This window comes from Aplysia californica, unplaced genomic scaffold (assembly GCF_000002075.1).
Source record: "Aplysia californica isolate F4 #8 unplaced genomic scaffold, AplCal3.0 scaffold00066, whole genome shotgun sequence".
NCBI classification, from domain to species: Eukaryota; Metazoa; Mollusca; class Gastropoda; order Aplysiida; family Aplysiidae; genus Aplysia; species Aplysia californica.
This window is the reverse complement of record NW_004797336.1, coordinates 672,640-686,875: the sequence shown is the minus strand read 5'-3', so window position 1 is coordinate 686,875 and position 14,236 is coordinate 672,640. Positions and strand designations below refer to the sequence as shown.

The 14,236-nt window shown below is 42.8% G+C and overlaps 1 long non-coding RNA gene across 1 annotated transcript; it reads right to left on the bottom strand.

Moving 5' to 3' along the window:
• Window positions 1-12,291: 12,291 nt before the first annotated feature.
• Window positions 12,292-12,774, bottom strand: LOC118477333. The gene is made up of 2 exons (XR_004858297.1): window positions 12,416-12,774; window positions 12,292-12,358 (listed from the first exon to the last, which is right to left on the bottom strand). It is a non-coding gene; the product is annotated as an uncharacterized LOC118477333 (long non-coding RNA).
• Window positions 12,775-14,236: the final 1,462 nt, after the last annotated feature.

Here is a 14,236-nt window from a genome sequence, read left to right as displayed (position 1 = left end):
CTGAAGAAGCCATTGTTTGCACCATAATTTTTTTTCGCCTTGTTCCTTTAGAGAAATACTTAAAACTATATAGGCTGCAGTAACTTCACTTTTGGTGGGAACCATTTTGATAATCTGCGGGCCTGGTATTGTGTGGGCACAAATGAGATCGCTCACGAATCCGATCTCAGTTCATCTTGAGATCATCTTGAGATCATCTTGAGACCATCTTGAGACCATCTTGAGATCATCTCAAGACGGCTTTATACTTTTAGCCTCCCTTTTCTCCAGTTCAAGCATATATTTACATTTGAAATTGTTTGCTGCAACTAATGTTTTGAAGTGTACAGTCGCTTCAGTTTTTCCTGATCTTGGATGGTCTATCTTCCAGTCACTGTAAAATACAAGGATCAGGCCAACAGAGAGCAACAAAGAATCTTGAAATGTGATCGCCATCACGCGGAGCTCCATCATGTGAGAAAACATGTCTTAGTGCCACTAGGTTGGATCACATGGTGCCTCATGAATTGTGAGACCAATGACTGACGTTTCATTCAACTGTCAGATTTGACTATTCCAACCTATCTGAACAGAAAACTGCAAGGCAAGACCTAGATGCACCGATTTGTCTTTCTTCGTGTACAGAAGACACTGGTACTACTGATATTTATGCAGACCCACCCAGTCTCACTGCACTGAGGATACCCAAACAGAGTAAACATTGGATTTACTTTAGATATCTATAGAACGGGGGGAAAGAAGAGAAGTATAAGAAGAGCCTGGTGTTTTTTCCAACCACCTGCGATACACCCACATAATTTTAATTATAACACAATTAACCCGTGTGTGTTTTTCTCGAGCACAAGACATTTGTTTAAAGCAGCCATAAACATTATTACTTCCACACCTGGCGTCTGATTCGGGACGGGGACATTCGAAATAAAATCCAAACCATGTCTTATATGACGTCTGTAGTCTCATGGTAAGGCTACCACCGGGCTCGTTATCCTGAGGTTGCGGGTTCAGGGTTTAGATCCTTAGTCCCGATGTTCCGATGCGGAAGCAGAGGATTCCCTGAAAACAATCCGTGTACCTGAGAGCCTACCACTAGTCGAAGAATGGGAACAGGTGGCCGAAGAATACAGGGACCTCACCAAGGTCAAAATAAGCATGGGCAGAGACAGAAGAAATGTTGCGGCTGCCATCAACGAGAGCGATTTCAACGAGATTGTTGACACAAACTCAAAAGCAGGGGATCCTATAATTTATACAGATGGTTCAGTGAAAAGAGATAGCCAGAGAAATGGATGGGGATTTGTTGCATTCGCCAACAATAAAATCATACACAGTGCATCTGGAGCCTGCAGCAGGGCTACATCAAGTATGCGTAGGGAAATTGAAGCCATTACGAAAGCACTTGATTGGATGACCCAAGATCGCCCCCACACAACCCATGCTGTTCTTATCACTGATTCCATGTGTACCCTCAGAAGGATCGAAAAAGGTTTCCTGAGAACAGAATGGATTCAAGCTATTGAACCAACGCCTATACGATCGCTCACATGGATTTTCTGCCCTGGCCATGCAGGTGTTAGAGGAAATGAAAGGACCGACAGATTGGCTGGTGAGGCCACCTTAGTTGACAATACGGTTCAACCAGATAGGGTCGAGATCCTGAAATGTCTTTCTCGCCAGCTGATTGAGGAGGAGGATAGGGAGGCAGAGGCCAGTACTGCCGTGGAGAGGATGATGCTTTTGGGAATTAAAAAAAGGAAGCGGAAAATCTGGCATCCTTGCAGGAAAGAACAGAAGAACGTTCAACCAGATGTGCACTGGCACAATCAGTAGAGGGACCCTCGGCAACATTTTGGAGAGAGCAACGGAGCATCAATGGACATGTCCGCAGTGCAGGGATGTTGCTTCCTGAAACAAGAACAAGAACAAGAACAAGTCCCGATGTTGTGTTCTTTGAACAAGTACATGTACTTCACACGAATTTTCCTCACTTCACCCAGGTAGGACTGGGTACTTTACTTACTTTTCACTTTTTCATCCTCTAATCGTCGAGGGGAGATGCAGTTTTCTATGGTAGGCCAACTCCGCGGCTCTTTCAGTTGTGATGTTTCCTTGACACCCTCGATCCACCTTTTGCATGGCCTTTCTCTTTCTTTATACCTGAGTGCTTGGTATTTTAGGCTCTCGAGGCTGGCTGGTCAGATGACATGCGTAACAAGCGGCCAAACCATTTTATCCCCTGTCTTTCTATGTAACGCACGCAGTACTCAGTGCCGATAGCTGCTCTTACTTCTTCATTTCTCCTCCTGTCTCGTCTTGTGATTATTAAGAGTTTTGCGGAGACATTTAATTTCGCACGCGGTGATTTTGCTTTCATGGGTTTTGTTTAAAGTAGTCCAGGTCTGGCACTGAAAACGTAATGTTGGTATGAATATTGAGGTGATAAGCTGTCTCTTCGTGTCCATGGGGATGTTTGGATGAGATAGGAGGGGTGCGAGCTGGTAGGTGGCAGCGTTGGCTTTTTTGAGTTCGCATTTCTATTTCTTTGTCTATGGACCCGTTTTCAGAAAAGGTGCTGTCAAGATATATAAACTCCTTCACTTGTTTCAGTTTTTTACGATTGACATGTTTGTTCAGGGTTTTGATGAGCTTATTTTCATTTTGAATTTCTCACACTGTTGTTGAGTTCGGTAGTGTGTATTTTGGAGGTTTTGTTGGTCATGATGAATAAGACATTGGTCATCTGCGAGCATAAATTCATTTAGGCTCTCTGGACTTTGGTTTGCGTCTTGTTTTATTGTGTCCACATATATTATAAACAGGAGGGTAGATAGAACGCATCCCTGTCGTACTCCAGGTCTTACTTTGAACCAGTCTGTATTGCCTTCCTTCGTTCTTACTGAGCTTCTGCTGTTGGTATATAGAGCTCTGACTCTTTTTGAGTGTCTTCCAGAGTTTTGCATGGTTTACTCTGTCAAAAGCCTTCTCCAGGTCTATAAAGACGATGTTGTATTCCTTGCCATGTTCGATTGTTTTCTCGCATATCTGTCGTAATGCGAATACAGCATCCGTGCATCCTCTTCCCTTTCGGAATCCAAACTGAGCTTTGCTTAGATTTCTCTCTACAGTAGGTCTTATGCGCAACTCTAGTATCTTTGCGTATATTTCCCTCAGTGGCTTAACAAGGAGATGCCTCTGTATGTTGTGCAGTCGCGCTTGCTGCCTTTTTTCCATTATAATGGTACCGCTATGGCTTTCTGCCAGTCTTCTGGGCATTTTCTTTGCTCCCAGGCTCTGTTGGAAATTCGCCTCAGCCACAGTATACAGGTGTTTCCACAAGCTCTTATGGCTTCTGCTGTGATGTCATCTGGTCCTGGGGCTTTGTTCTTGGGGTTGGTCTTGAGTGCCTTTTCTATTTCCCTGGGAAGTATTGGTGGTTCTGTTTGATCTCCATATGATGGTTGGAACTCTTCTTGTTGTCCGTGTCAAGCGTCTGGGTTGAGTAGCTCTTGGAAGTAATTTTCCCATTTCTTAATGGCATGTTTGCTGAGAATGGCATTTCCCTCTTTATCGTTTATAATGCATGTCGGGTAGTATGGGTCTTTCCTAACCCGCATGCTCTTCACACTGTTATAAATCCTCTTGGGTTTTCCTTGTAGATTTTGGTCAGTTTCTCGCCATATAGTTTCCATGCATTTTCTTTAACAGTTTTGGTGATTCTTTTGGTCTCTCTTCTCGCTTTTCAGTATTCTATAGTCTTCTTGGGCCTTTGACTTCTGCCATTTCTTGAATTTCTTCTTTTTCATTCTAATTTCTTCTTTGGTTTCATCATTCCACCAGCATGTTGTTCTGCCTTTGTTTCCACCTATTCGTTTGGTGCCACAGCTGTTTTTCAGTATTTCTGACAGGGATTTTTAAAATGTTTACCATTCGTCTTCTACGTCTTTGATCTCAGGTGACAATTTATTGTACTCCTTGGTAATGCCATCCCCGACTGCTTTCTTGATGTCTGGTTCATCCAATTTTCTTAGGGTAGTCGTGGCTTTTCCCCTGTTCTTCATTGTTTGCTTTACATTGTTGATTGTGAGAGTAAGTACAGCTGTATCACAGGTCTGTGGTCCGTGTCAATGATGTAGTTTGGAACCGCTCTCGAATCTTTGGTTGTATGCCTTTGTTTTCTGCTCTTCAGGATGAAATCTATAAAATTTGTGATGCATGGTTCAGGTCACTCCATTTGTACTAAGTCTTTATTTTTTTTCTATGTTGGAAAAATGTGTTCGTAATCACCATGTCGTGCTCAGCGCATAGGTTTAGTATCACTTCTCCATTGCTGTTGCAGTCTGTATCTTTATCGCTGTAGGGTCCCAAGTACTCTTCCCAGGGGGTTCTTCTTCGTCCAACTCTGCCATTTAAATCTCCCAAGATAAATATAACTTCTTTGTTCTTGATGGTGTTAATATGGTCACTCGGGTCTTGGAAATATGACTGTCTATGTTCCTCTTTATAGCTGTCGTTAGTTACATGGAGCGTATGTTTGGATGTACGTTGTTGTTTTGCCACCTTCTATGAGTTATATGCTCTGTCCGTGTTTTCTCCTTTGATTGTATCGTAGCTGTAATTATCCGCCGTCGGCTTGCTAGGCCAGTCATGGTTTCACCAGAACCCCTTTAGCCAGCAACGTTTCGGGGTGACCTTCATGGCTAACGTAACGCCTAAGTGACACAAAGTCACACCGTACTTCACCCAGACCCAGCTATGCCCTATATTGTCCTGTTTCCACCCCCCCCTCCCGACGAGGACGAAGGGTTGGACTTTGGGAGGAATGGGTACCCGGCCATAAACAGAGAAAGCTCTTCTCAGTATAGGTGTTTTAGCGCCTATAAAATGGCAGATTGCACTGTAGGTTTCACCAGAAAGTTGAGATTGTTTCAGAGCGCTCTCGGGTCTGTTTGAGGTATATACGCGCATTGAGCTTGCTGTAGAGTGTGAATGTTCGCTATACAAACGCTGTCTATTAGTACTTGCCTAATACATGCGTTTAACTAACGCTCCTGTCAACTACGCAAGGTCTTTAGGGAGGTGGAACCTCATATTGCCTACCTCAGACAGGGCGGAGTCAAGCCGGTGGAGAACCTTGGGAACTCTCTAAAACAACTCATGTTAAAAAACTCCCCCAAATGATTCGAATCAGGGTCATCCACTTCATAGTCTAGAATGGGACCAACTCATGAGCAAACGAAATACAAATGTACGCTCATCATAGTCCAGTATGGGACCGACTGAGCTAACCACATACACTGTTCGTCAATTTTAACAGAATTTAAGATTGTCCGGAGTCCAATAAGGGGGATATACAAAACATTGGTTTCAGGAACCCCAGATTAAGAAGCTAGTTCTTCAACTCGGAAAGAGAAATAAAATAATATTCAACTGTCACAGAGGTGGAAAATGTTAGTATTATACTTATTAACAAGAAATGGAAGAATAAAATACAAATCAATTGTCTAAGGCTTTTCTTACAAAATTTACTTTAAAAACAGGTGCATTTTGCTCTTAGGCGTGTCTTTTCTATCCATTTAATTAATTTCCTTTTTGGAAAATACAATTTTTCCTAAGACTATAATATATTATATGGATTTTGTGTCAAACACATTCCTTTTTTAATGAATTACATATGTTCCACATTATGATGTTCTACCCCAACAGGTTTTGCGCGAGACATTTAGAAAAAAAGTTTTAAAATGTTTAATTTTTTTTGGGACCACCCTACAATTATAGTGGGCGAGAGTCCATGAAACGCTTTAACTTTAATTAGAATTTTGTGTACTTGGCATTGCCAGAATACCCTTTATTACTTAAGACCCATCATTAAGATAAGGTCACAGAGGGCAGCACACATACGCTATGTACCGGTGACAGCTTGTGCGACCATTTGTGATGAGTTTGCATATTATTCCCTCCTAAAAGCTTTGTTAGTTGTCTGAGGGGACATCAGACGTGAAGGAAACCGTGTCATCTAATTTACATGCAGTATTGATTATCCCTCTGGGTCTTACTTGTCTTACTTGTTCACTGTGTTGGGGTCACTGCAGGCGGAACATATCCATCTCTGCTCCCCCCCCCCCCCCCGCCTCTTCAGGATCCTTCCCCGAGTCTGTCTGCTTATAGTCTCCGTCATAATCTGGTTGGAGATCCGTTGGACTGGTCCGCACAGATGGCTGTGCTTCCCCTCTCCTCTTTGGATTCCCTTCTTCAAATTTCAATCTACCTAGAGTGTGGGAACCGCTATCCGCCCTTCATCCTCAAATTTTCCGATACAGCGGTTAGGACGGTTGGTGGGTCCAGTGTCAAATTCCCTCCCACTTTTGCTTCTCCAGCCAGTTTGTCTGCTCTCTCGTTGCCCGTTACCCCTCTTTAGTGGGCTCCCTAACTCAACCCCCCACTGCAAATTTTAGTAGGAGCATGCCACTTGGCACACACGTACCTTGAACAAAACTAAGAACTTTGATAAACGGACACAAGCTCTATCCGCATAATTTCACTCTAATTTGCATAAATTAAAAATGGACGCCATTGAAAAATCAAGCAAAATGAAAATAACTCTAAATTATCATACACATCTTCGATTTTCATGAAAATGGTGTCAAAATATGTGTTTTTGTAGATGCCTTAACCATTGAAATAAAAATTTTGGATGTAGAAGGTCCGGTTTTTTTATTTATTCAATATGTTAGTCACATGATGTGATTATGAAGTATATATTTTGCATATTTCAAATTGACAAGCTTGGACCTCCGCTTTCACCAGTCACCCCATTGATGGTGCTTCCCCTTTTTAGGGAATCAGCTCAGAGTCCAATGATGGTATTCCATGGGATGAACATTGTTGCTGCTATTACAAAGCAACTGAATTCAGGACAGACCCCGGTCATGGTTGCTGATCAGCCACTCTTTACATTGGCAAAGAAGATTCCGTGGAAATTTTCAGATGTCTTGGGAGAGGACAAGTTTGTGGTGATGCTTGGGGCGCTGCACACGGGGAAAATGCTGTTTGAAGGGCCTAGGGGAGTGGCTGGAAGGGAGTGGATGGACATCACGTCTGTCAGTCAGTGGTGTGGCTTCAAGTGGAGTTGCTGATTCTATGATGTTGGTGACACATCTGACCCGCACTCGCTACATGCACCAAGTCACAGCTCTTGCTTTGTATAGTTTACTGAGACAAGCCCATCGTGAATATCTGACAACAACTATTGAAGATGAGCCATTGGAACGGGATGCTTGGATTAGGTATCAGCGAGACCGAGAACCGCAATTTTTGTACTTGCACCAGACCCTTGAGCTGCAGCTGATGGTTCTGCAGTTTGTGCAGTAGATTCGGACTGCATCGTTTGATCTGTACTTAGTGACTTTAGAACATCTCATGCCATGGGTGTTTGCTCTTGATCACATACACTATGTCCGTAATCTACCCATTCATCTACGAGATATGTGTGGCCTTCGAGAAATACATCCAAGAGTTTATAAAGAGTTCATGAAGGGAAAATTCGTTGGACAGAAGACAAGTCGTGCATTTTCTAGCATTGCCTTGGACCAAATTCATGAGCAGCTCATCGATTCTCTGAAGGGTGATGGAGGAATAATTGGACTGACTGGTGATCCTGTAGCCCTTGAAAGATTTATGATTACTGGACCAGAACTTACTCGCATCATTGAGGAATTCGAAAACACAGCTCAAAACAGTCACAGGAAGCACCATGAACAGTATTCTAAATGTCGAGAGATTTTCAGAGAAGATGTAAATGGAGTGCATTCTCTGATGTGGGAAGTCCTTTCCTTGAAGTATCTGGGCAATTGATTTCTCTTGACAGGTCCAGAATCATGACAGGTGATGTTATGAGCTCTGTGAGAAACGTCACAAAAAATTGGAAAAGACAAGTTTGATACATTCTCTTCAGAAAGGGTTTCATCCAGCACATCCCCATGGACCTCCATCTTTCACCTGAATAGATTGCCTCTTTTCGGTGTAAAAGCTCAACAACGTAAAGAAAAATCCGACCTTGCTTCCATGAAGGAAGAACGAACCTAGTTTATTTAAATGATGCTCTCCGGGCACTCAGGAAGGGACATTGGTGAAGAAATGTTTGCACATGAGAACATTACATAACCACCATCTCTCAATTCCCAGGGTCAGATGCACAAAGGAACAAAATCTGAAATTGTCAAGTGCCTCGAAGGTGATATTGAGATTCTACTTCTGATACTTCCCCCAATTCTGATGTTGTTATTCTAGATGGAGCCTTCATCGTGCAATCACTGAGACCTGGTACAGCATCAACATTTCAGGATTATGCAGACCAGGTGTTTCTTCCATATTGTGATGTCATGGCTAAAGGGTCGATGAGAACAAAACAGAACTGTTTTCTCTGTTAGCAGAGAAAATGCAAGAGATGTACACAGAGGGCAAGCAAGTTGTTACAACCTTTGGAGAGAATGTTCTCACTTGACCTGTTCGCTCAAGTACTCGCGCTTTAGCACCTTGTATTCACGAGGAAGCTGATTCAAGGATTTTTTCCATGTTGCAGATGCGACACATGAAGGATTTAAACACATCACCATTCGTGCTAGCGACAATGATGTAGTGATAATAGCTGTGTCCTGTTTCCAAGATCTCCACCTTGATGAGCTCTGGATAGCCTTTGGATCCGGCAAATCATACAGACATATCCCAGTTCACCAGATTGCTATGTAGTTGGGACCATCCAAGTCTCGAGCTCTTCTAGCATTTCATTCTCTGACCGGCTGTGACACCACCTCAGCATTCAAGGAAAAGGCAAGAGAACAGAATGGGCTGTTTGGCAGGAATTCCCAGAGCTCACTGCAGCACTTCGGCGCCTGTCAACATTCCCAAGTAGAATCGATGATGATGTCATGTCCTAAGTAGAGGCATTCATCGTTCGCCTTTACGACAGGTCCTTGGACATCACATCAGTCAATGCAGCACGCATGGAATTGTTTTACTACATAGGCAGGCATTTTGAGAACTTGCCACCTACAAAAGATGCATTGCTACAACTCACATTACACTCAGCATATCAGGCTGGCCACATATATGAATGGGAATGGGTCATGACAAATGACAAGTGGTTACCTCGATGGACAACACTTGCCTTGTGACATGTGAGTGCAAGAAAGTGTGCAAGCCTCCATGCAAATGTTGCAAAGCTGGTGTGAAATGCAGTACTCTCTGTGCATGCAGGGGAGCTTGTTTCAATCAATGAAAATAATGTGTACATATCAGGGAACATAACGCATTGGTTATTGAAAGAATAGGCAAAATATGGGTGAACCTGGCCTGTTAAAGGGATTTTAAATTACAAAAACAAAACCACATGTGTAATCCTAGCATCTTCCCAAAATTATGGTTGTGCGTAATTTTTTTAATTTTTCAAGGCGTCCATTTTTAATGTATGCAAATTAAGAATCAATTTGACCTTTTATGATAATTCTTTGGGTGTCGTTGAGTTTGTCAAGCAGAACTTACTATGAAACAACACATTTATATTTCTATCATTCTTCTGTCAAAAGTTATACATTCGGTTCGTATTTGCATTATACTTCAGTGGCGGCCATTTTTCATTTATGCAGGTTAAGAGTGAATTTGACCTTTTATTATAACTTTGACGGTGTCATTGAGTTTGCCAGCCATATATTTATATGAAACAACACCAAAATTAATGTTCTACCATTTGTCTGTCAAAAGTTATATCCAGTTATCATTTTCATTATATTTCAGTGGCGGCCATTTTTAATTTATGCAAATGAGGGCCTGAATATGCTTGTGGACCTTGTGTCCGTTTCTATTTTCCAATGATATGGTGTAAGGTACTTACATGCAAAGTGGTTCCTTCCTACTAAAATTTGCAGTGGGTAATGGGACTGCTGGCCTAAGTCAGCCCACTACTTGGCCCGGGCAGAAGATCCACGCCACTCTTTCCAGGCTGCTCTCCCTGATCGTAACCTTCCTGTCCGCATACAGCATCCCTTTCTGTACCTTCAGTAGTGTGCTCATAGAGTCAGTAATGGTTACTGCTCGCTGATGGCTTGTGTTTTTGACCTAGTGTAGAGCTTCACTTATGGCTTTTATCTCCATACACATACTTGGTGTTGTCAGTGCAGTTGCTCCACTTTGCTCTTTCACTACTACCCCATCAACTCTGACACTGAAGGCCCAGCCCGATTTGACTCCTCTGTTGATGATCCATCCGTGAAGACCACAGCATATCCATGTTCACTATACTTTTCTATCAGGGTTTCAATTTCAGCGTTTGTAGCTCCAAGTGGCCAGTTGCGACATTCTCTACCCAATGTTGCCTTCACTGTTGTGTACTCCCCGAGCGCATCTTCGACCACGACCCAATCCCTGTCTCTCCTGATGTCTTGTATATGGCAGCACTCGTTGATGGTGTTCGTGGCTTGAGTCATCCATTCTGTGCCCCTCTTTAGCCTTGATGTAATCTACCGTCCCACTTTCTTATGTAGGCCTGCATGCAGAGGGTTCGTCTCGTCTGCGTTGACTCGCAGAAAGGCTTGGACTTGAGCCAGTTTGTGCCTCTCGTCTGCACAAGGGAAGTCTAGGAAGTATCTCATTGCTTCAGCTGAAGTGTCTCGTGTGCACCTCAGGATTGCCCTCATCCCTTCATTTTGTAACACCTCGAGTCGTTGCAGTTAGAATTCTGAATATTGATTGGGTCAAGAGTCCGAGCCCGTACTCTACGTCAGAGAGTACCAGTGTCTGGTAGAAGATAAGGAATTTCTGGCTCATCTTAGCTCTGGCCATCATCTTAAGGGCTGTTAGGCCTTTTCTCGCCCTGGAGATAGTTCTCGTGATGTGATCTTTGCCAGAGAGAGTGCGATCAAACGTGATGCCGAAGTACTTCAGTGTGGGTTCCCTCTTCAGCACTTTGCCTCCAATCGAGATACTTGGCATGTCATCGTGCACTGCATGGTTATTCAGTGTCTACTGGGAATATTTAGGTAAATAAACATCTTCCGTTCAAGTCGAAAACCCCCCCCAAAATCACCCAAACCGTTTTCCCTCTATCACTATTGGATGCCTTTGACTCATGTTTACCATCACCCTCCTAATCTTTGTTCTCCTTTTAATAGGTGATTTTGAGACACCAGTCTCTTTTGTCTTGTCAAACTTTACTCTTGCAATTCTGTTCTGTCTGACATCTCATGTTATTATGAGAGAAAAAGGGAATTGCAAGTAGTCCAAAACAACAGCCCAAGGCTAGTATTGAAGTAAAAGGAGAAAGATCTTGCATCGGAAATGTTAAAAGCTCTACACTGGCTTTCAATTCGAAAAAAAAGAGAACCCAACATGAAGTTTCTCGTTTCTCTGTTATGCCTTAACAACAATGCGCCATATTATTATCTGTCTGGGCTTTTAACACTGTCTGTTCCATCCCGTCAGTTACGGTTATCCACTGCTGACGCAACGAAACTCAGGGCCCCTAGAATGAAATTAAAATGATTTAATTTAGTATGAGTAAGAGGATTTTTTCTTTCATTTTTTAGTCGCTAAAATTTGAAACGCCTTGTTCAGGGATTTCAGAGACACAACAAATCGTATTACTTTTGCGATTGCGACTCAATTGTTTCAGCCTCAGTTGGAGTGTGTTAGCAGGTACGTACCGGGCATGTTTGTCACCACCATCTCCTCATAAAGTCAATATTTTATTTTCTCAAAATTTCTCAAAACGCGACTTTTCTTTGTACTTTTTAAAAATAACTCCACCATTGTTCATCCAATTTAGGAAAATAACAACAGACAAATTTTTAGATCTAATGTTTGTGAACACGCGTGCAAACCCCCCCCCCCCCCCCAAATTTCCATGATCAGCAAGTGCGGTATTCATTACGTAAGACATACATGTATCAACAAAATCCAATATGGCCGCCGTATCCACGGAAACGAAACTTTTTTCTCAGATTTGATTGTGGATTTTAAGACTCCTTATTAGTCTTGTAAAATGTGTGAAATTTGGTAAAATTCGTTCAACTAATAAGCGAGATAGCTTTCAGATGTAGCCCCCCCCCCTTAACTTAAATTCACTCATTCTTTTTTCAACATGGACGAGACAGGTGGGTATTGTCCGCAAGCTGTCCAAAACAACACTGGTGACAACAGGCTAGTTATAATAAGAAGTTAAAAACCAAAGCAGAATATTGAAGTGCTCATGGTGTATAATGGATGTAATAAATTCTCACAATCAACATGTGGGGCTTTTTTTTGGTTTTGTTGTTGATGTTTTTACACCCCCCTCGACACAATTGAGCTCATCTGAGAGGCGCACGTCGACCTTGCCTGTCAGAGTTGACCTTGCCTGTCAGAGTTGACCTTGCCTGTCAGAGTTGACCTTGCCTGTCAGAGTTAACCCGGCCTCAGAGTGATTTTATGTCCCACCAGAGAGATCGAATACTCGATGGAGATTCTCCCCAAACAGGAATTAAACTCGAATCTTCTTAGGGCAGCAGCAAAGCATTTAAACGCAATACCACAGATTTTGGTATACACATGTTCAAACATGCTTATTTTATTAACTGGTTGGGATTGCAGTTTGAAAGTTCTGATGGCCGAGCGAACAGCGTGTCTGCGTTTGGAGGCAAATATTATTTTCGATCGCTCACATGGATTTTCTGCCCTGGCCATGCAGGTGTTAGGGGAAATGAAAAAGCCGACAGATTGGCAGGTGAGGCCACCTTAGTTGACAATACGGTTCAACCAGATAGGGTCGAGATCCTGAAATGTCTTTCTCGCCAACTGATTGAGGAGGAAGATAGGGAGGCAGAGGCCAGTACTGCCGTGGAGAGGATGATGCTTTTGGGAATAAAAAAAGGAAGCGGAAAATCTGGCATCCTTGCAGGAAAGAACAGAAGAACGTTCAATCAGATGTGCACTGGCACGATCAGTAGAGGGACCCTCGCAACATTTTGGAGAGAGCAACGGAGCATCAATGGACATGTCCGGAGTGCAGGGATGTTGCTTCCTGAAACAAGAACAAAAACAAGAACAAGATTGCAGTTCTCCTTTGGTTCAGTTCATACCATGTTGGACTACGAAGTGGAAGATCCTGGTTTATAATTTTCAGTCTTTGTCAGTTTTATGGCACTTGCAACACAAACAAGAGGACATCATACGTGTGCCGAAGATTAAAGGTGCTACTGGAGAGTAACATAATATAAAGAAAAGAAAACGGAAACAAGGAAGAAAAGGGGGGGGGGGTAGTGGTAATGACGATAGATGCTTGATAAAAAAGCAGCAAACCATACCAAAGCACCTGCCGACCACCCACATGATCACATGTACACCACAACTCTCTGCTACCAGTGTCAAACCTGGACTCTCAACAAGGCGCAGCAAAATAGAAAAACTGCATGCGAAATTAAATGTCTTAGGAAAACATTAAACATTACAAGAAGAGACAGACAATTACAAGAAGAGACAGACAAAGCCAAACATCAAGCAGGCGTCGAATGAGCATGAAATGAGAGACAATAAATAAGGTGGTTTGGACATGTAATGAGAATGTGGTCACAACAGCCAGCCTCTAAAAAGCCTAAAAACGCTATTGGATGGTCTCAAAGCAGAAGGAAGGCCAAGAAAGAGATGGATCAACGCGTTAAAGAGTCCCTCCAAAGGAACAACATAAGGACCCAAACAGCAACACACCTGGCCCACGTCCGAAAATTGCATTTTCCCCTCGACCCTCATGGTATTTATAAGAGTATTAATTAAGAGGACGGAAAAAGTGAAAATAAAGTAACACTACAGTACACATAGAATCTGGTTCTCCCCTCGTTCACACAACACTATTTAGAATCTTTCGGGTGCTCAGTCACCCCTGTGAACTTATTCTGGCCTGTGAGTGCACCCGATCCTGGGTCGAATCTTCAACATAACAAGTTTGAACTTGAGTTCTTCATATGCATGTATACTGTATACGTGTAAAAGACACACAACTTTATAATAAGAGTGCATGTTTGTTGAAAAATTTATTTCATGTTTTATTTACCCATTCCCCCTCCACACGAACCTCTCTCACTCTCTCCCCCTCTCTCTCTCCCTCTCTCTCTCACACACACACACACGCACACACACATGTACACACATACTCTATCTCTTTCTCTCTGTATATCTGTCTGTCTGTCTCTCTCCCTCTCCCCCCCCCTCTCTCTCT